Here is a 21619-nt window from a genome sequence, read left to right on the forward strand (position 1 = left end):
TGCCTCAAGCAACTGCCTGGAAACCTTGAGTCAGGAGACATCTGTGTTCTTAGGCTACGTGTTCCGGAATTTATGGCTATCGCTGCCACGCCTGGGTGGGCACGTACAAGGAACTAACTTTGATTTTGGGGGTATAAAAATAAAACAACTGGTGCGTTCTGCACTGCAGTCTTATAACCGTCTTTGTGTATCTGTGTGTCTTTTTGTGTTCTGTGTTCATCCTCCATCCTGTAAACAGGCCACAACAGTTCTATTGTGGTTGGTGCTCTTTGGGGTCTGTCTGAGATGTCACTGCCCATCTCAAGGCTAGGCAGATGTTTCCATATACTATCATCTGAAAGCTTTATTCTTTTACCTTTCAAACTTATATCTACAATCCACCTGGAATTATTTGTGTGCATGGCACGAAGAAGGCTAGTTTTCATTCTTTTCCAGTTGAATATTCCATTTTTTTTTTTTTTTTTGAGACAGAGTCTCGCTTTCTTGCCTAGGCTAGAGTGAGTGCCGTGGCGTCAGCCTAGCTCACAGCAACCTCAAACTCCTGGGCTCAAGCGATCCTCCTGCCTCAGCCTCCCGAGTAGCTGGGACTACAGGCACGAGCCACCATGCCCGGCTGATTTTTTTTTATATTATATATATTAGTTGGCCAATTAATTTCTTTCTATTTTTATGGTAGAGATGGGGTCTCGCTCAGGCTGGTTTTGAACTCCTGACCTTGAGCAATCCGCCCGCCTCGGCCTCCCAGAGTGCTAGGATTACAGGCGTGAGCCACCGCGCCCGGCCTGAATATTCCATTGATCCAGTGCCGTTGCCTTCACTCATTGTTCTGCACTGCCCACTCTGTGCTGAGTCAAGTGGACATGCACATGGAAGTCTGCTTCTGTTCGCTGCTTGTTCTTTCTTCTGGTCCGTTTGTCCAGACTTTCCCCAGTACTGTTATAACTGTCATTATGTAGTTAGTCTTGAAGTTAGGTAGAAAATTCCTATTGCTTAGTTCTTCTCCTCCAAGATTGTTTTGCCTATTGTAGGTTATTTGCAAGTCCATATACAGTCCCAAATCTCCTTGTCAGTTTCATAAAACAACAACAACAACAACAAAATACCAACACAACCTTCTGGGATTCTGATTGGGATGATTTTGATTCTATAGATTATTCTGGAAAGAACTGACATTTTTATAATACTAAGTTTTCAAATCATATATTTATTTAGATTTTTAAAATTTTCTTTCAATACTGCTTTATGGCTTTCTGTACAGAGGTCTTGCATATCTTTTATTAGATTTATTCCCAGGCATTTGAATTTTTGATGATATTGTTTTCTGTTTGTTGCTGGTATATAAAAATATAATTTGTATGGGGACTATCACCAAAAGACATCACATAAGGATGTAAAGGGAAGCCCTAGGCTGGGAGAAGGTATTTGTAGCACCTTAACTTGAAAGAGGGCTTTTCTAGACTATGTAAAGAACTCCTACTACAAAGAAAAAAACATAAGACAATGGAAAGAATAGGAGAGTCCTGAAGTGATAATTCACAACAAAGGATATTGAAGTGCCTAACAAACATGAAAATTGTTCAGCATTCTAGATCCTCAGAGAAGCACAAATCAAAATCACATAGTGGGATTCTACTGCACACTCAGCAGAAAGGTAAATTTAAAAAGAATTTTAATACCAAATGTTGGCAAGAGTGTGGAGTAATAGGAAACTCTCATATACTATGGGTAGAAGTGTAAGCTGGTATAATTTCTTTTTTCTTTTTTTTTCTTTTTTTTTTTAGGCTGGCCAAGTGAAGCAGTGGGAGTGGAGAAGGAACAAATAAGCCGGTATAATTTCTTTCACAAACCATTTGGCAGTAGCTACTACAGTTAAATTTATACATACTCTATGATCCCCAGTTTTGTGACTAGGTATATACACACAACAAAAATACATGTATGTGCCAAAAGACACCTACAGGAATATTTGTAGCAGGATTGTTTGTATAGCCCCAAACTGAAAACAACCAAAATATCCATTAATTTTCAAATAGATATATAAATTACACTATAAGCATATATGATATAGCTGAAAAATGGTCCCCCTAAGATACCAAGTCCTAATCTCTGGAACCTGTCAATGTTACCTGACTAGGAAAAACTGTCTTTACAGCTATGATTAAGCTAAAGCTCCTGAGATGGGGACATTATCCTGGATTATGTGGGTGGACTCTGGGTGTCATCACATGTGTCCTTACTGGGAAGACAGGAGGATATTTAGTACACACAGAAGAAGAGGAGGCAACATGGCCAAGGAAGCAGAGGCTGAGTGATGTGTCCACAAGACAAGGAACGGGGGCAGGGAGCTAGCAGAGTTAAAGGTTCTCCCTCACAGCCTCAGGGGAAGTGAGGCCCTGCCCACACCGTGGCTAAGGCATAGTGACACTGATTTTGCATTTTTGACCTCCAGAACTGTGAGAGAATAAATCTCTGTTGTTTTAAGCTACTAAGATAGTAAACTGTTATAGCAGCCATGGTAAACTAATACACCATGCAATGATATATAAAAAACAAATAAAAATAAATGAACTACTCTACACATATCATGGATGGATCTTAAAAAATAATGGCGATTGAAAGAAGCCAGTGTCAAAGGGGAACACACTGTACGATTCCAGTTACTCAAAGTCCATAACAGTCAAAACTCACCATGTCATTAGAAGGCAGGACAGTGGTTCCCTTGGAGAGGGGCTCATGGCCAGGAGGGGTCTGAGGGTCCCTGGGGTTCTGTGATATTCAGTTTTTTTAACTCTAGGGCAGTGCTCACTTTGTGATGATTCTTTGAACTGTAATATTATAACTTATGCTCTTTCTGCATGTGTGTTTCCCTTCAACAATTTATTTTTTAAAACCCCAAAAAACTAAAGGAAATCTGGCATACTCATGTTGGACACAAGCCTTCCTCACCCGGAGTGGGAATGCGGCCACCATCTGTTCCTTCGTTCCCTGCCTCACCCCCCCAGGCCTACCCTCCTCTGTGATGCTGTTCTCCATGCAGATGGCAGCTGTGCTTTCTGGGGGTGGGGACAGTGTCCACCTTTGTCCTTTATCACAGAGCATCTCCCACCAGCTGCCCAGCAACCCTCACCCAGGTTACTGCTCAAGGTGGGGCTCGCCCTCTCTGGCCCTGTGCCTAGGGGCCGAGGGCTCCTGCCCTCCTCCAGCACCCGTGCTCCACACTGGGGCAGCTTAATTCCTCTTCACAGCCCCTGGAGCTTCACAGATCTGGACGAGTGAAGAAGTAACCCCCTTGGGCTCTCGGGCACACCCCACAGTGGGCCCTTCTCATGGGCCTGGGCTCCTCTGGGGAACTTCTCACCTGCAGAAAGCATCAGCCAGGGAAAGAGGGGCCCATTTTCTTTTAGGTACCTACAATCTCCAGAAATGACTCTTCCAGCACCTCCCTCCTCTCTTGGCTTTGGGACAGGGTAGTGTGCGAGAGAAGCAGAGCATCTTCCTGCCCACAGAAGAAGAGAGAAGCCTCTTGCCACCAGTGCTGGGCACAATCACAGAATGACTATGCCTTCTGGCGAGGCAGGTGGAGGGATGCAGTTGAGAAAGTCTCTTTTCAGTCCAGGGGTTCAGGGGGCTATCTTACTCTGGAGGTAGAGGAGGTAGTGAGCATCTTTCTGTCCTCAGCTGTACACCTTAGTCACCAATTCCGGGACAAACGGGACTCAGTGATCTGTCATCCCAAGGTGCGCTGCCCCAATTTTTGCAGACGAATGCTGGAAAGATGGGTTCAAGCCAAGCATGCAGGCAATTGTTCTGCTCCCTGAAGTATCCAAGGACACCTGGAAGGTTGGCTCTGTTGGATTCAGAAACAATAGGCCAAAATTAAGGCCTCAGAAGCAAAATGGTCCCTTGTCCTCCTGCCTCTTGGTTCCATTCTTCCCTGAGACTAGCCATAGAAACTAGAATCCCTCTTCCCCAAGGCAGGTCATAAAAGCCAGAATCTGCTTTTCTGAAAGCCAGCCATAAAGCCTAAAATTATTCTGTGTAAAAACTGGCTGTAAAAAATTATCTGACCTACCCTGTTTGACTGTCAGTCATAAGACCCCCATTCCAGAGAGGGGCCTGCCCTACACCGTGGAGGAAGGATGCTGCTCAGACACCCTAAGAAGAATCTGGACAGATAGGCCTTGCTGGGTTTCCCCATTCAGTCTGTTAGCATCAGATCACACTCTTTTTGTCCAATCACATTTCTGCATGGCTGTCCACAGTTCATTGAACCTAAGCATAAAAATGGACAATTTTCCCTGTATGTTGGGTCTTCATTCTGAAGGCTCTCATGTAGACAGGTTAAATAAATATGTTTGCCTTTTCTCCTACTAATCAATATGCCCCATGCCTTCAGGGCGGTAAGGGACTTGGTCTCGATAGCTCCAATCCTTGGTAACTTCTGTATTTTAATAAGCTTATACATTTTTGTCTGGTTGGAAACTAGCTATAGTTTATAACTGGAGGAACAAACTATCTTTATATTCCTTGATCCCTGAAGGTTAGCTTGTAATTGAGGATAACAAACCCCCATTCTACCCTCATTCATCCATATTCTTACCCTGGGAAGGTGAAACTTTTGTTTTTCTTCATAATTTTTGGTCATTGGCAATTCTTATTTCCTGCCAGGACCATTTTCCTCTAATAAAGTGAGTGATGTCCCATTATCAGTCCCTACGCCAATATTTTGCTGAAAGTACTCACCTGACTCAACACTCTGCCTAACAATAGGGTTTGGCCTGAGGTACACTGGTCACTGCAGAAGATAATTGGGTTAGTTTTCTCAACCTTTGTCATGTCATCTTCTATCTGAAATATAATAATTGCAAAGCTAGAATCACATTTTCAAACCTCTTGCTGGATGTAAATTGGGTTCTGACAACATGAGGCAGTGACACGAGGTCTGGATGGCCAGCGTTAGCGGAGGCCCCGCTGTCTCCAGGTCTCCCCGTCGTTGCAGCGCGTGGGGCTGGCGACCGAGGCCGCTGTGAAGGCTCACCCCATGTCTATGTCCATTTCTCAGCTTGTGGGAAGGCAAAAGGCAGTGGCTGAACTGGATCTTCTTTTCTTTTTCTTTCTTTTTAAATTCAAGTATAGTTTACCTAGAGTAATGTACACAAAGCTTAAAGAATTATTACCTATGTTTATGCTTATTTAACTACCACCCACATCAGGATACAGAGCATTTCCAGTATTGGGAAAATATAATTAAAAACAAACTCTCCTGCTAATCCAGAAAACCTCTTGACAAGATTAGAAGGGAAAGAAACCAATTTTATTATTGAATAAACACTAAGCCATAATGTTATGTACATCACAGGGAATCCACTAAAGAGACAGAAGCAGCCTCACCCTTTCCTACAACCAGGCACACCCAGCGAAACCTGGGGAGTTAGTCCTGAACCATATCATGGAGGGCAAGCGGCTGGACGACCTGTGCAGCAGCATCACTCATGGCCGGTTCCGGGAGCAGAAGTTCCGGCTAAAGCGCTGTGGCCTGGAGCGCCGGATATACCTGGTGGAGGAGCAAGGCTCAGTCCACAACCTCAGCCTTCCTGAGAGCAAGCTGCTGCAAGCTGTCGCCAACACTCAGGGCATCGATGGCTTCTTTGTGAAGCGCACAGCAGACAGTAGGGAGTCAGCTGCCTACTTGGCCCTCTTGACACGGGGCCTGCAGAGACTCTGCCAGGGACACACTGTACGCAGCCGCCCCGGGGAATCCCAGGGGATCCTGAATCAGGGGCTGGGCCCTCCCCAAACCCTCTCTGCTCACTCCTCACCTTCAGTGACTTCAACGCAGGAGCCATCAAGAACAAGGCCCAGTCAGTGCGAGAGGTGTTTGCCCGGCAGCTGATGCAGGTGCGCGGAATAAGTGGAGAGAAGGCAGCAGCCCTGGTGGATCGATACAGCACGCCTGCCAGCTTTCTGGCCGCCTATGTTGCCTGTGCCAGCTCCAAGGAGCAGGAGACACTGCTGAGCACCATCAAGTGTGGGCGGCTGCAGAGAAATCTGGGACCCGCTCTGAGCAGGACCTTGGCCCAGCCCTACTGCAGCTGCAGCCCCCTGACCTGAGCTTATGCCATAAGACAGACCCCCAACCGCTCTGTCCCCCGACCCCTCAGGCTAGCCAACCTTTAACCAGGATCTTTTGGGCTATAATAAAAATCTAGCTGTTTGCAACCTTACATGTTGTGGAGGCTATGCCAGGCCCCAGGAGCCTTATAAAATACACAGGAGCTAGGGAAACCATCTGGTCCAGTGGTTTTTAAACCAAGCTCCTGAGGACCTGGGGTTCCCTGGACAGGGAGGTGGAATCAGTGGGTCATCACAACTTTGAATCTATTTTATGTAATCAGATAGTCCCTGATGAAATAAAACTTCCTTTGATAAAACACACACACACACACACACACACACACACACACACACACACACACACACTTGCTCTGTGTGAGATGATAGCTAGTCCCTGAGTAAGAGGACTTGACAACACCATTTGTCACACACAGTTCGTCTGACATTCACCTGGTAATTGGGGTAGCCACCTGTGTTTCCTAATTGCTTTTATCCAAAAACAAACAAAAACAAAAACAACCTTGGAGCCAGGTGCCTCTTGAAGTTGGGCACCTACCCTCCCATGGAATTTAGGGCATGGAGTGTTATCTTCTTTGATGTTTACACTTTAAAGAGATGGCTCTGGAGTCCTTGAGAAAAGCACCCTTGAGTTGTAAAACTCAAAGGAAGCTTATTTAGTTATTAAAAAGATTTGCATACAACCCAAAGGGAGAGAGAAAGAATTTACAATGACAAATTCTCTAAAATAAACCTAAGGATGGTGGGTGTCTCTTTTGCTTCTTGCATCAGGGAAAATTCAAGCTTTCTTTTTTTTAGATTTGTATTTCACCTTACACCAGCACCCGAGAAAGCTCTCTCACGCCTCTTTGTTCTGGGGCCGCACCCCTCGAGGCGCCTTCCGAGGGACCGGCCTGGGAGCGCTCCCAGCTGCAGACGGGCGGCTCCACGCAGGCGCTCGCGTGGCGCCCGGCCTCGCGGAGACCGGCCTGCGCCCGCCCGCTCCACGTCCCTGCGGCGAAACGCGGCGCCCGGGCCGTGCAGTGTGCCAGGGCCCGGCCCCGGGCGTCCCTGCGTCCCCGCGCCGCCCCGCGCACGCCCGGGGACCACGCGCCCGGCCCGCGTCCTCCGTGGTCCGGCTTGCGGACCTGCGGGCCTAGCTGCTTCCTGGTCCTGTTTGCCAGTGTTTTGTGGTTTGTCGGTAAGCACTGTTCCATTCCACGCGTAAGCCATCATTGATTGACCCGCTCTCTGCGGCGGCGCGCGTAGTTTCCCGCCGGGATCTCAGGGCCCCTGCGGTGGCAGGATCCTCTCTGCTGGTGCCGCTGGTTTTCTCGGCATGGCATCCTTGCAGAAGGCCTTGAACCTGCGTCTCCAGCTCTTTCAACAGCTGTTACCAAACTCCCACGTTAAATCCCCGGTCCATTCAAGTACCTGGGGTGGTTTCTGAGCCTGGAATGATATGAGGACTGAACTCTAATTTTTTTGCTAAAAACTCCTTCCTAAGGAGGCCAGCTGGGTCAGGCTGACAAATGGTAAACTCCCACTAAGCGGCTTTTGTTAACCAAACGAAGCAGTGGTTTACTTCCTGACCTGATTCTGGTATGGCATTAACATCACCTGAAAGATAAGAAGCCCCTGTCTTAACTCAAGCATCCTAGCAGATGCCTATTGTAAATTTAAAATGTCCTCGGGTCTGGACCTCCCAGAGTGCTCAAACCCTTATCTTAAAGTGAGCATATCCTTTCTGGTCTTCTAGATAAAGTCTAACTCTCTCAGCCAATTGCCAGCCAAAGAATCTTTAAGCCCACCTATAACCTGTAAGCCCCCCCCCCTTCGAGATGTCCCACCTTTTTGGGCCAAACCAATGTATGCCTCTCATGTATTGATTTGTGACTTTGCCTGTAACCCCCGTCTCCCTGAAAATGTATAAAACTGAACTGTAACCCAGCCACAGCGAGCCCACTTGCCCAAGGCCTCTTGGCAGTGGCTCCGGGTCATGGTCCTCAAATTTGGCTCAGAATAAATCTCTTTAAAATTATTTTACAGAGTTTGACTTTTTTCCGTCGACAGATATAAGCAGTAATTTCAAAGCTTTATCTGGATCTTTGTATAGGCAGGGCCTGTTCTGTTGCTTAAACTGTGTAGCGATGGCTCTGTTTCCTCAGACCGCCAGCTTCTGAGTGTGGTCTGAGAGCCTTAGGTGACCACAGGGCCCCTGGCAGTTTGCAGGATTGTGGGCTCTGCTCTGTGCAGATTCTTTGTGTTTAAGAGATGACTCATCTTCTCCAATATGAGATCCTAAAATCAAGTCTCTAAAAATGAATATTTGTCCTTGGGAGAGTGTGTGCGTGTGTGTAGGGGATATGTGTGCATATTTAAGCAAATTACTTTTTGTTGGATGACTGGGAATAATGGAAAGTCTTGTACTCTGATGAGAAAATCTAAAGAGCTTTTGGCTTGTGAAAATAAAGAAAATCTAAAAGCTGTTGGAACCCCACCCCAATACACTTGAGCCTTGTGAGAGATGTGGCTATGATCTGAGTCACATATGGTTACAACTTCTGTTCTCAGATTATAGATTACCTCCCTTTGTTAGGTTTCTCCTGTACAATGACTAGAGAGAATTAAATGACATCAGGGGCTAAACTCCTGCTGCCTTAATTTGTGACCCGTGTTGTAGGTTAACTTCCCTTTTGTTGTCCTGCTTTGCTTAGGCCAGGTGACAGAAAACCCATGACTACTATACCCTCTGTAAAAAAATGGTACATGTACCTTTTCCCCAAAGAAACACTGCCTGTGACCCATCAAACTGCTGTAACTATGCACAAACCTTGTATGAATAATGTTGCAATCCTGCTAAAACTCCTCTGTATCTGCCCATATAAAGGAAACCCTAACTCGCCTACTTCAGAATGCTGACTCCACTCCTTTGGAGTTGGTGTTCTGGGTGATCCATCCTCACACTTTGTGTTTCAATAAATTCCCTTTAAATTAGATTCTGACCCTTTTGATTATTTTAGGTTGACAGCCTTTATGTGCCAAAGCTCATGTACTTTAGCAATGTTTTGCTGAAGACTCCTCCCCAGAAACTTGGTATTGTTAGAATATCATTAAATTGGACTTTGGGAAGCAGACTCATGTGGTGGTTATAGAATAGACTGGTGGGTGAGGAAATAGATCCTAGGATGACACCAATTCCAGAAGCAGGTGACTTAGTCTGGACTCCCACCAAGGCAGTCTCTCAGGTGCAGCTAGTTTGGTTGGAAAGAGGCTCTCAGGAAGCAGATGTAGGGAGAGGAGGTAAGCCAATGAGGGTGTACTTTGAACTGTAATTGCCGTGGGCAAGTGGGGATCAATCCATCAGGGCATGCTTTGGGGAACCAGGTAGAACGTGCCCAGGAAGTGCAGGCATCTGTCCATGGGTGCCCTCTTCATGGCGTGAGTGTTGCTCCCAGGGGTGCTTGTGCCTCTGCTCCTGAGCCTGGGCCAAGGGTCTTTCCAGGCTGGCACAGCAAAGCAGTAGGAGAGAGACAGAGTGCTGGTGGCTGTGTGGTTCTGCTTCAGCGAAGGTGGAATCTAAGGAGCCACACATGCAGTGTGGGGCGGGGCCTCAGAAAGTGAGCAGGGTCACCCAGGGGAGGTCCTTGGAGGGAAGCCAAGTTCTGAGGACAAGGAGCTGGGCTGGAAGATGGGACGTGTGCTGAAAGAATCTCCTAAGACAAGTTTACCTTTTACTTTGTTTGCTTGGTTTTCCTATGTACTGTGGGACTAGTGCTCAATGTTTGAATATTTTCTAGCTAGTGTCAAACATCTATATTACAGTTACTTAACTTCACCTACTATTAATATTTTGCTACATTTTCATTGGCTGTATGTATATCTATATGTATCTATATTATATATATAAAAAACTGCTAAACAATTTGAAAGTCATGACACTCTTAGTATTTCAGCAGGCTTCTTCTAAGAATAATGTTCTACATAACCACAATGTTGCTGTCATATCTATAGAAAAAATTCAATAATATCACATAATTGAGAAACTGTATTTAAATTCTCTAATTTTCTCAAGGATGTCATTTAAAGCTTTTTTTTTTAAATCCTAGATCCAATTAAGTTCACACATTGAGGAGGGCTTAGGGATGGACCCATTAGTTTGTAGTCTGGAACTTTCCCCTTGCTGTTTCTTGTTTTTTATGGTGTTGACTATTTTTGAAGAATCCAGGCCAACTGTCTTATAAATTATTCATATTCTTCATTTGCCTGATAGTTTCCTCATGAAAAGATTCAAGCTTAACAGTTCTGGTAAGAGGACTGCACAGAAGTTATTGTGTATATCTTGTGCACCCACCACGAATTCCGAAATGTTGTGTCTCTCCACTGTTGGTGGTGTCAGATGTGTCACCTCGACAAGGGACCAGCTGATTCCTCAATTCTAAAACATTTTCCTCATTGTGATGAGTAATTAATCTGTGTTATCTGTGGTTGATCATTTTTGTGTATAATATCCTGCCTCCAATAACATTTTATTCCATGGTTTTATTTGATAATCTTTGTATCAATCAATTATCCCTTTGGGGTGCTGCTTGAAATTCTATCATTTTTTAAAAATTTATTCCCTGGCTGCAAAGAAGAGCTTCTCTTTCCTCTGCCTTTTCTCTTTTTTTCTATTTTTGAGTGTTATATAGATTCATGCAATTTTTATTGTTATGACCCATTATTGTTATTCTTTTTGGCAAACTGACCTAGTTTTAGACAGTGGGAGCTTCTTCCAACCAATGTTGTTTTCCCATCATAAATGCTACTGAGGTGCAATAAATATAGAAAAGCAAGTTCTGTATCCCTTCAACCTGACACATCCATTTTTGAGCACTTCCTTGTGTTCTGGCAAAATGAGATAATATATCCCAGGCTCACCTTGGACTTCCACAGTCCCAGACTAGAATCTACCTAGAACCTAGACATTCTACCAAAGAGTCCAGGTTCCTCTTGCGGGGAAACAGCATTTAGAGACCAAGTTCAGGGTCCTAGATGTGCTCATTGCTCCTAGGCCATTTCAGAATACAGACTGAAAAAATAAATGTATAGTATTTTGAAATGGTGATAAGGACTATGGAGAAAACATAAAACAGGCAACAGGGTCCAGGGCAACAATTTCAAAGCGAATGAAGGAATTAAGCACACATTAAGGAGTAGGGCAGAGAGAGGAAGTGCTGTGCTTCCACACGCACCCTCACGGTGGGCGAGACAGCAGCATTGTGTTGAGGGGTGCAGAGGCAACAGCAGTTTTTCTGGCAGTGGGGTGAGAACCGTGTTACCTGGAGAAGCACGTTGCCCAGAGAAGCAGCAGCCAGAGGACAGCTCAGGGACAGTCTGACAAACCTTCTCTTTCTCAAATATACTAGAGAGAGGTGACCTGGAGGTAGGGATCATCAGAGAAGAAGTGGAATGAGTCACAGTGGGGCAGGGAGGGCACTGGCATTGGGTTGCAAAATCATGTCCATTTTAAAAAGGGACAACTATCTCTCATCTCTCAGATGATAGAAACACTCACTTTTTCATCTAGAATGTAGACAAATCGCCCACTAAAGCTTTACACCAAGAGAAGGCAGGCATTGGGCATAATAAGTACACATTTCTTTATTAAAAGTATTGTATTTAATCACTTCTTGGGTAAACTTTTAGGAGTAAAGTTACCTTAAGGTGATATTTCATGAGCCTTTGATTCTGTGAACAGGAACGAGTTATGGACTAAGCCACTTGTTTCTAAATTCTCCTAAAGAACCTTTCCTTTATTTTTACTGTGAAATTCAGGATTTAGAGCAATGGTTTCCAGATAAATCACATAATTTCTTCTGATAAAAACCAGACATTTTAAAATATTTAATTCACAGTATAATGCTGTCATAGTTTTCTCCCTGACCTCTGAGGCATTAAGTTTGAGCCTTTCTTTTTTTTAAAATGTATGCAATTTTCTTTAAGCTTGGCATTAGCTGTATTGCACAAGTTTTTATATGTAGTATTTTCATCACCATTTAGTTAAAACTATTATCTAATTTTCATTGTGGTTCAAGACCTATGGGATTTGGAGGTTATCTTTTTTCCCATTAATTTATTATTTACATTGGAGTCAGATGATGAAGTCTATTTTCTTTCAATTCTTTGAAATCTCTTCAATCTTAGTGTTGGCTGTGTGTGCACATGCCTGTGGTCAGTTTACTTCCAGGTCACTACACTAAAGGCAGAGGTGTTGGAGGCCCAGCTTTGTGGTGAAAGCACCTCTTATTTCATCCCCACGTTGGTCAGGCCTTAGACTCTTTTCTTTGTCTTCTTTGATGGCGACTGCAGTTGTTTGGCATGTGGTTTCATCAGCCATTAGGCTGTGAAAAAAAAACCTTAAAGTCACCAGGTTTGGCAAATACCCTTGCAGTGAAAACTGGGCATAGTGATATTGATCTCTTAGATTCCTACTGTGCCCTAGTCACTGGCCTGGGGACGCCCAACTTTCTTGTCATTTGAAAGAAGCTTTTGAGGATTGTAGACACAAATTTATGCTGGAGTTTTAGCTGTTTTCAAGTACATGAGTTAATTGGGGTAACAAGCTTATGATTTTATTGAAAGCAGATACCCTGGAGACTGTGGTTTACACAGCGACCTTTAAACTCTTGATTACAAGTAAATGACCAGAGAAGTCACAGGCCTTCCAGAGCATTTACGTTCACCCAGGGCCAGGGAAGAACTAGGCCTAGACAGCGGTTTCCAGGAGCAGAGGGATTCTATAACAAAGCCACCTTAAGATCACTGTGCTAGCATAGTTATCATTTTTGTGGTGAGAACACATCCAGTCTGTTAGCACTTTTTAAGAAAACAATATATTGTTAACAGTTGTCACCACGTTGTATAGCAGATCTCTTGAATGTACTCTTCCAATCTAACCTGAAACCTTGTCTCCTTTGACTGTCTCCCCAACCCACCCCACTCAGCCACCCCAACGCCTGGTACCCACCATTCTATTCATCACTTCTCTGAGATCAACTGTTTTAGATTCCGCATATAAATGAGAACATGCAATATTTGTCTTTCTGTGCCCAGCTTCTCTCACTTAACAAACTGTCCTCCAAGTTCATCTGTGTTGTCACAAATGACAGGATTTCCTTCTTTTTTATATGTCACTTAGCTATAATAGATTTAGTCATTCTACAATGTATATATACTTCAAAATATCATTTTGCACATGATAAATGCATGCAAGATTATCTGTCCATTTAAAAATAAAAAATTGTGCTGTTCAATGTAATGTTTACTTTTTTAATGGTTTAAGTGAACGTTTTGTTGCATCAGCTTTAAACATCTTTAAAGCTATAGATCTTTAGTAATTTTCTGTGATATAGAACTATGGATGTTTTTCTCCCCTTCATTTCTGTATTTGAGAAGAAGCAAATTATTTTCTGAGGAAAATCTTTTGGAAAAATGATTCTAGAGTCTTTAAAATTTCATGTCATTTGATGTTGATCCACTGATTATACTTCTAGAAAGAGTTATAGTGGAATAATTAGACTTGCAAAGAGTTACAAATAAGAATATTTTCCAAGTGTTAGTATAGAAAACTGGATATAACTTAAGAGTTCAAAAATAGGGGACTGCCTGTGAAGTTAAAGTATTTCCATTCGATGGAATATTATACAACCACTAAAATCACATTTTGGCAAAGTGAAGCATAGCTTGGGAAAATGCTCATGATAAAATACTTATGAGTAAAAGTCAGGATATACATCTATATATGTATTTATAAAAGCAGATAATATTTGAACAATTGTGAGAACTTCTAGATGATTGCTAAATGTTTGATGATGAAACAAAAGGTAGGTTTGATGAAGCAAAAAGTTAAGCATTTTGACTCCCTGGCCTGTATTTTTTTGATAATTAGAAAATTTCCATAAAAGGAAATAGAAGAATACACAAGAGCTAAATTAGCAAATATTAAACTAATCAGCAATACTGTAGTCCTGGAATTCCTGGGCAAAACTGTATACAATTGCTCATGTATTATTAAAGAAATGAATACAAAGTATCAGTCTTAAATCCAAATTATAATTAATATCACCAGTAGAAACAATCAAACCAAAATACTGGTAACAATTAAAACTGCACACAGAAAAAGTTTGTTAGAGATTTTCCACAACTGAGGAAAAAATTGTGTTAAAATCTGCAAGTCTTGACTGTGTAGAAATAAGTAGTCGAACATAAAACTCTGAATTTCTAGATCTTCTCACAAAGAATCACTTTCTTTTAAAATGCAGTGTCTTGTTTTTTTTCTGCTATAAGAGGCTACTAGAGACTGGGGAATTTATAAAGAACAGAAGTTTATTTGGCTCATCGTTTGGACGCTGGGAAGTCCAAGAGCATGGCACTGGCACCTGGTGAGGGTCGCCCCAGGGTGGAAGACTATCACATGGTGAGACAGAGAGAGAAAATGGGGGCTGAACTTACACTTTTATCAGGAGTCCATTCCCATGATAGCAGCATTAATCCATTCATGACGGCAGAGCCTTCATGGCCCTTCACCTCTCAAAGGCCCCACCTCTTATACTGTTACAATGGCCATTAAGTTTCCAGAACATGAACTTTTGGAGGACACATTAAAACCACAGCATGTGGTCTATAAACTTTATCATGATCGAGTTTACTAAAAGTTTATCCTCAAAATAACTGAGAAGGGTTAGATAGTTTGATTTTAATATTTGCAGACCCTCAAATAGCAGGGTGAATCTTCTATACCTCTGTTCCTGGAGTGCAGAAGGGCTTGCACAATGGGCAGACCAACAGTGACTAGAGTGGACTGCAAACTGATGGGCTCTTCCTCCATAATCTGGGATGAGCTGGGTGCTTTGTATTATCCTGGTGGAAGGGATGACATCTGTGCTGGCGAGACTCTGTTCCTGCCCAGCCCAAGCCCTTTATCCTGCCTCAGTGCTCTCCTCTGTGCTCTGTGCCTCAGGGTGCCCACTCTGGCAGGCGCTGTCCCTCAATCTCTCTTGCCTTCCGGTTTCCTGAGGGCTTGGCTAGTGGAATGGGCTGATTGACAAAGAGTCAGAGAAGGGAGGAGAGAGAAGTCAGGGTATGTATTTTTCCTTCTTACTTCCCACTTTGGCATGGTTCTGGCAGGGAATGTGCCACTCCATGAGTAGATTCTTCCAGAACTCTATCCTTCACCAGGCTCTGGTAACACTCTTGCCATGGCAAGCCTTGGGATGATAAGGTTTCCCACTGGTGTTGGTCTCTGGATGCCTCAGCATACCCTGTTTTTCCCTTAACCCTGCTTAATCTATGTAAGTATTTCCTTCATTTAAGAGTCTCAGCTGGGCACAGTGGCTGATGCCTGTAATCTCAACACTTTGGGAGGCCGAGACAGGAGGATCACTTGAAGCTAGGAGCTGGAGACCAGACCCTAGTCCCATCTCTACAAAAAAAAAATCTCTTCAAAAATCCCAGTTGACTGTGAATGACTAGAATAAACCCTAAATGAAAGCAATGGTTTCATCTCAAGAGATTTCTAAAACATAAGGTAACATCACATACAAACGGATTAATTTGCATTGGTGGCACCACTGTTATACTTCTTTCTTTTTTGTGGAGAAGAAATGGAGCCTCCCTGTGCCGTGACACTGTCTTGTCAACCAAGCAGTAATGGAAATAATGTCCTCAAAATAGGGTGTTTGTTCTTTCTCTACTGTGCACAGCACATTTAGATACCTAAAGTAATATATCTGTACAAACAGCTAAGATGACCAGAGTAAAAACCAGAGAGAAGCTGTTTTTATCAGAAAACATTCAAATTTAAATAAATCATGTTGAAAAAGAGATTTCATTAACTGCTTCTTTAAGAAAAAAAGGTGATTTCAGAAAAAGAAGAAATGACAAACCACCTTAATTGCAGTGACATGACATTTGCACCACTGGATGTCTCTTTATCTAGGGATCCTAAATTGGTCAAAACTCCCAAAATCAAAAAGCCACCACCAATGACAACAAAGACTGGATTTATTAATTTAACAATGGAATCCCTAATGACAGTGCTTTGATAAAAGGGTAGCTTCCTGAATTAAGAGCCAATGGTGAAATCCAAATGAAGTTTGAAACAATGAAGCTTGAGATTTTCTTATGTGTTTAAGTACACTTTCTTTGACTAGAAAAGAAAAGCCCAGAGATTCTGGTGACATCTGAGACAATGAGAGAAGAGTTTCGGTCACTTCTGTGGTTTGAATGTGCAACCCAAAGTTCACGTATTGGAAACTGAATCCGCAGTGAAACAGTGTTGTTGAGAAGTGGGACTTTTCAAAGATGATTAGGTCATGAGGGCTTTGCCCTCACAAATGGATTAATGTTATTGAAGGAATGGGCTCATTACTGTGAGAGATGGCTTGTCATAAAAGCGACTTTGACTTTCTCCTCCCTCTTTGCTCTTCCACTGTCTGCTGTGGGACGATGCAGCACAAATGCGCCGCCGGATGCTGGTGCCGTGCTCTTGGACTCCCAGACTCCAGAACCACAAATCAAATACAGGGTTGAAACACCCTGTATCTGTCCAGGTGTCCTACAATTTCTACCATTAAAGGTGCGCCTAAAGCCAGGAGCAGCATGTACAGAGATGCTGGCTTGTCCAGTGTTGCTGATTGTAAAGTGGGATGCCACAAACAGACAGGTAGGTGCAGGGTGTGGAGGAAAAGGTGTATCATCTTGTGCTGAGTTGAACTCTGCCACATGTAGGCAAAGAGTGTGGCAAGGACCTGGTTAAGGCTCTGCTGAGGAAATGTGTTAAAATTTCTTTAAAAAAAATTTTTTTAAAAAGTGTTAAGATTGTTAACTGCACATGGGAAATGGGTAGAAAATACTAGAAACAAAATTGCATCTGTTTTATGGTGACAAAGGAAGGGCTGCACTGCCACATTAAGAGAAAGTGCCAGATTCTGGTGGTCGGGGCCCTGTGTTTCACCAATGTCCACGGCTCTGTCTGAGAAAAGGCAGGACCGGCTGAAAGATCAGGTGCATTGGGCTCAAGGATAGTCCTTGAATGTCGCGCCCGCCTCGCCAGCAAGGAAGACGCGGCAACAGGAGTTCTTCTGACAGTGCTTTAATGGGGTTCCCTTTAGACTTACATGATGCGGAAGACCCAGCCCGGCAGCGCGCAGGCTGCTATAAACCCCAGAAGCACAACCCCTAAGCTGGGATAGGCCGCTCAGCTGTCGAGCCACCAAAGCATTAGTCCATAGCAGGACCCTTTGTTTGCATGCTTGCGCCACAGGGCAACCAACAATTGCGCGTGCGCTGAACTTGTTAGCTGCTCTAGGCAAAGCCGGAAACAGGCGCCAACTTGTAATGGCGTTGACACCGCGCCCCACACTTGAAACCCTTGGCCTTGCAGTCAGAGGTGCGCTGTGCCAGTCTGCTCTCCAGTGATGCTAAAAATGGGAGTGAGAAATTCAGTTTCTTTGGGGAAATAGGACTAAGATTCATTTGTCCTTGGGAGCTGAAATGGCCATATTTCAGCATTTGGGAGAGGAGGATGCAGAAAACACTGGGACAGGAGGCACAGTGTTGGGCCGCAGAAATGTACAGCCCGTGTGGGGGAGAGACGACCGCTCAAAAAAAGACTCAGAGTCCAGAGACTTGATGCAATAGCATGAGGTGGATTCATTTTCCAGCGCGCGCAAGGGCGTACAGTGAAGCTGTCGCGCCAACCTTTTTTTTCCTTAGGATTTTTATAGACAGAAACCACACGCAGGTGGCTAGGGGTCACAGGGTGGGGGGAAAGTTTCATGGGCTTTGACCTTGCACAAACATGGACCAGATGAGCTAATGTCAGGAATTTCTAATCTTGGTCAATAATTTCCAAGGACTAACGGCTGGGGAGTTACAGAGTGGCGCCGGCGGGGGAGGGAGTAGGGTTGAGCGAGCAGCGCCAGCGAGGGGAGGGAATAGGGTTGAGCGAGCGGAGTTTACAGAAGCAGAATGGCAGGTTAGATTTTTCTCCACAACAGAAACAAACAGAGCGAGGAGATCCGAGGAGAGGGCAGGAGTCACTCTGGCTTCTGCTTTCGATTTCCATTCTGTTCCCCCGTGCCTTACGTGTTCCCTTTCTGTCCACCCACAGGCGCGAGATTGCCGGTGCCCTAACCCCACCCTTCCTTTGCTGGTGTCGTGAGAATGGATCTCTGGTACCAGCAGCAGGGGTTTCAAAAATACCTACCCACAGGGATTGGCTTTGGACACGCTTGTGTGTTGTATGTGACTCCCAGTGGCCGGGCGATCTCGGCAGGGACTTCCTCGGATAGCCCACTAGCCTTGTGATGGTCTCTCCACACCGGATTGAAATTTGCACCTTGGGGAGGTGCAAATTGGAGTACAGAGGAATAGCTGAAATTACAAATGTGTACAACACAAATGTCAAAGTTTCAATGTGTGTGTCTGTGTGTGTGCCTGTGTGCATTTATGTGTATACATATATACAGGGTTTTAATATGCTAGGCATCCCTGTAAGATTGTGGTTGATTTGTATTTTTTATTTCTTAAACTTTTGGTAATGAGAAATTTATCTTTTTAAAAACAACTGCTACATTATTAAAAAAAAAAAGTAGATGGGCCTCAAATGGGAAATTTATACAATTATTGTTTTGAAGCCAACTTGATTAAGAAAAGGTGTATTTGGAATTTATATAAACTGTGCCAATGATTTTAACCTAAAGTCTGTACACACGTCACATGATAGCTTTGCTCTGTAAGTGCCTCTGTGTATGTTATCCTGTGGAGAAATTGTAGGAGAGCAGAAACGCAGGAGATGGTGGCCATGGGAGCTGCCGTCGTGGAAGAGCCCTTCCTCCTGGACAGAGCTGACTGCCACGGAGCCCAGTCAGGTGAGAACATGTACTTGCCGGTCAGTTTGCTCTAGCAAGTGCCTTCTTTTAAACTTATGCTGAAATGTTATGTATCAGAGTTAGCATAAAATAATGAAAATTATAATCAAGGGACATTCTCCCTGATCTTGGGGACCAGGAACTCTCCTGTATGAACTGCCTGGTTAAAACAGCATAACCTTACCCCAATCCAGGTTGTTTATGTAGGAAAATTTCCCTCTTCACCCAGCTTGTATGATGCTTTGTAAATCAGGTCCAGAGGAAAATATTTGGAAACATTTTTATTCTCAGGTCTGACTCTGTTGGCTTAAACCTGGTGGCAGACCCAGAACAGATGTCCTGTTGGCCCTTAGCCAATGGCTCTGTAGCTGTCCATCTGTGAGCACTTTTAGCTTGGCTCCGGTGATGGCCAACTGACGTTTGTTTCACCAGTACAGTTTTAGATGAAGGAAAACTCACTAACTGCTGTTTTACATTAAATTTTCAAACAACTTGGGTTTTCATACATAACTTTGTTTTTTTTTTCTTTTCTTTTTTTTTGGTCACCAGTATAAGAAAGGACGATTTAGACAAAAAAGGAATGAATCTTCCTCTTCTTAGGAGGTAACAAACCGATAATTATTGGAACCTCGGGTCTCTCTCTTCCTGTCATTCTGTTTTCCTGTATATTGAGAGCTGAAGGAACTGGGTTTGTACGTATAGGACCCACAGACTATTCCTGTTGCCTACAGAGTGTTCTCGCATTCTTGGATGTCTGCTGATGACGGGTCTCTGGAAGTTGCTGCTGCATCCTGTGGGTGCTGGATCACTGCGGCCCACAGGGCCCATGGAGGGTGCACCTCCTGTTCTGGCAAGACCCTGATCCTTAGCAAGACCGCAATGCCAGGCACTCCAGCAGTTTCCATGCTGTGCAATCTGATTGGAGCTCTGTGCAGCTACTGCTCACAGACCGAGTCATGGTGCCCCCATTTTCCCTCAGAAATACCTCATGTTTGAGCATTCTGAAGAGCACAGCTATCACATTAGCTAATAAGGTGGAGTCAGATGTGTCCCAGGGGCCAGCAGGGGCCAAGTGTGGTTTCCTGAGCTGGCCAGGTGCCAGCCAATCTGTTTATTCCATGACTATGGTCATGCTTTCTGCCAATAATGGCAGAAAATGGTACATTCTGCTTAACAGTTTGATCCATTTGGCTGACAGAACACATTCAGCTGATGTTGCTATAGGCGCCCACAAGGTGCAAGTGCCAGTGCTGCTGGAAACGCAAAGTGAGATGCAAGGTTCACAGCGTCTCCAAGGACCCCTGGAGTAGCAAATTGACATAAAATCAGAGATTCAGGGCCACTGGAAGTTGTTCAACTTTTGGGAGAGATTCTTATACGTCATTCATCTTGTGCAGAATTGTGTGACAGTGGCATGGGTGTCACTGGAGGGCGGTGCGGGTGGGTGCTGCGCCCGAGCGGATTGGAAGCGGGGCCGGTGGGGATCGCCTGTGTTCTTACTTCCAGCAGAACAGCTCTTGGCCCCAAGGACAGTGCCAACAGTCAGAGCATGTCTGTTCTGAATCTCTGGCCCTGCCGCATCACCCCTCCCTGCTGTCCCTGGCCCCAGGTGAGCACCCATGGCGCTGAGCCCAGCTCCAGCCCCAGGGGGCCTTCTCAGGGGCTCTGTAGACCAGTGACCGTCTCCCCCCTTCCTCTCTTTCTGTCATGCTGCCATAAAGGACTTTGAAATACTCTTGCATACCTTTAGGTTGACATCTAATATTTTGAAATTTAGGCTTAAATAGTTAAAAAGGAAGAAGTTTCCTATATAGTATAAATATTGGCATTATGATCCATGGACTCTAATCCATGAGTCAAAGAAGTATGTTGTTAATCTTCCAATTACATGATACTATTTTGTCATATTATTTCTTGGTAGAGTTTTACTTGTTATTTATTTTCAATTTATTTGCATTGTGGTCAAAGAATGTGGTCAATATGATACCAATCCTTTGAGAGTTGTTGAGATTTGCTTTTTGACTTTACATTCTCTTACATTGAAAGAAATTGATTTAAATGTTAAATTAAATATTACAAATATGCTTATAAAGAATGTATTTTCAGGCAAATCCATAGAAACAGAAAGTAGATTAGTGGTTGCCAGGAGCTAGGGGAGATGGGAATAGAGAATGACTTCTTTTGGGGGTTATAAAATGTTCTGGAAGGTTCTCCACAGGGGCTGGAGCCAGTCTCAGCAGATATTGGTTGCACAACTTTGTGACTATACAAAAACCACCTAATTATATACTTTTAAAAGAGTGAATATTTTGGTATATGAATTTTCTTTTAATTAAAAAACTATTTTCTTCAATTATTAATGCAAGTTTGTTAATTTTGTTTAAAACTCTTCTATATTCTTCTAACTTTGTCTCCTTAATCTATTTATTAACTGTCTTCAGAATGATGATCTTAATGGTACATTGAAAAAGAAACTTAATTACTGTTGGAGAGTGCTAGTAAATCAACACATTAGTTTGAAAGTGGTACATTAAAAAGTGGTGCAAAACTGAAAGGATCAAACCTTTGGTATACCTTTTCTCTGTGCACTGCAG

The 21619-nt window shown here is 43.7% G+C and overlaps 1 pseudogene; it reads left to right on the forward strand.

Annotated features, from left to right (window-relative positions):
* Positions 1-3792: 3792 nt before the first annotated feature.
* Positions 3793-6431, forward strand: LOC105883136 (structure-specific endonuclease subunit MUS81 pseudogene; annotated as a pseudogene).
* The last annotated feature ends 15188 nt before the right edge of the window (positions 6432-21619 follow it).

Source organism: Microcebus murinus, chromosome 9 (assembly GCF_040939455.1).
Source record: "Microcebus murinus isolate Inina chromosome 9, M.murinus_Inina_mat1.0, whole genome shotgun sequence".
Taxonomy (NCBI): Eukaryota; Metazoa; Chordata; class Mammalia; order Primates; family Cheirogaleidae; genus Microcebus; species Microcebus murinus.